Source organism: Rhea americana, unplaced genomic scaffold, assembly GCF_003343005.1.
Source record: "Rhea americana isolate MKP2758 unplaced genomic scaffold, rheAme1 scaffold_916, whole genome shotgun sequence".
In the NCBI taxonomy this organism is placed as follows: domain Eukaryota; kingdom Metazoa; phylum Chordata; class Aves; order Rheiformes; family Rheidae; genus Rhea; species Rhea americana.
The window spans coordinates 5,812-7,779 of record NW_028187107.1 but is presented as its reverse complement, the minus strand read 5'-3'; positions in this window follow the sequence as shown (position 1 = coordinate 7,779).

Here is a 1,968-nt window from a genome sequence, read left to right as displayed (position 1 = left end):
TTGTCCTTGATGTCCGCCGGAAACCTCCTGGACTGCTTGCGCTCTGCTCTTTGCTTCATTGAATGTCAGTGGTGTAAAAGTCCCCCCAACAAGAACTAGGGTTTCTGATGGACAGACTTTCTCACTTTGCTAACAGGAGATGTCATCCACCTCCTCACCCTGATTGGGTAGTCTGCAGAACCCATCATGGTGTCACCCTTACTGTGACGCTCATCCACAGGCTCTCACCCAAACCTTTGTCCATCCCATGCAAAAGCCCCACACATCTGAGCTTCCCATTCACATAAAGGGAATCCCCCCTTCTCATCTTCCTTGACAGTCTCTCCTGAAGGGCTTGCACCATGCTGGAATAGCCCCTCAGTCCCGTGAGCAATGCCACCACATCTCAGTCATTCCAATGATGAATTGGGCCTGTGACATAATTGTGACATGCTTCTAACAGAGCCCCAAGATGCGTGCATTTATGTGTGTGTGTTTGGGTAGCAGAGCCTCAGGTGTGGCACTGAGAACAGATCGGTCATGGTAAAAACCTGTTTCCAAAAGCCAAGGGCACTGTGTATGCAATGGCCCTACTTCAGAGCAGAGCCATGCTGGCATAAACATTAGATAGCAAAGTAATGATTAAAGAAGATTCCCGCTAAAAGAAAAGAAAAAACCCTGCAGTGCCCAAGGGCAGGGAGAAACAGAGCTGAGCTGTGTCTAAACATCAGGAGAGGGGTTTACTGCCTCAGATGACTCTGCAGTACCATGAAGCCTGTGACAGAATGGAATCCATCTGCAGGCAGGACAAGGTGCCATTGAAGAAGTCCCTGGGCCTGGGCAGCCTCTTTTCCAGCCACCCTGAGGTCATCATTAGCCCAGTCCTGGTTCAAATCATCCAGGGGTGAGATGACGTTGAGGGGGAGGAAGGCAAGCAGGGTTTGAGAGTGCAGAGACTAGAGTGGAGACCTTGTTTTGATGTGCCTCCCATTTATGCAGCACGCTTGGAGGTAGATGGGATGGACTTTCCCTAAAGGCAGTGGTGGGATTCATTGGTCTAGGCACAGGTAGAAAAGCCTTAGATAACCAAGAGTGTTKGCCCAGAAACCACTGCAAAAGGGATAGCTGTCCCATAGGTCCAAGATGGTTGTGCTACAAACACCAGGCATCTGACGTGGACCTGTCTGACTGTTTTAACTTATTAAATCAAGGGTCTGCACTGAATTACATTAGCAGTTTGCACTGTGGGCATCTCCATGTGTCTCTGTGTCGTAGTGGGTGGTGCTCTAACAGCAGTGGGAACTAGAATCATTTCAGATGGCCAAGGAAACCACCTGGCCCCCACCATGAGGATGTGGGTCTCCGCCTTGCTCCATCAGAGCAAGCAGACACTGGCACATGCCTTGGACCACCTTCGTCTCTGTAACTGTCACCAGGTGTTACCAGATAATTGACTCCCACTCTCCACCTCCACTGACTGCAACAACAGCTTAGGCAAGGAGTTTGCACGCAGACACCTATGTTGTGCACACTTCAGCTTGAGCAAGSRGAATCCCACCTCCTGTGTGTTGTGGAGTTCATGGGAGGGAGCCGAATCCTACTCCAGCCTGGGGGCTTCTACACTGCCATAAGATACCTCAGCTGACTCTTCTGAATCAACACCTGAACCATGGGTAAATGAACTCCCTTCCTGACCCCATCAGGGTGTCCTGCCTAGTTAAGAGATAGGAATAGGGGATTCTAGAGTGGGACATTTCCACCTCTTGCAGATTACCAGCCTCTGATGTGACAAGTTGCAATGCCAGAATCAGTTTTCCCTCAGTGCTTACAGAGGAACTATTGGCGATTATTTTGTGTCTTTCAGAGAACATTTCCCAGGAGGAGGGAGCCCAAGGGACAGGGAAATTCATGCCTACAGCTGGGCCCCTGCTCCTAAGCAGGGCCAGGCTCCTGGGACGGAGGGAGCTCATGGCAACCTGACAGCACTGC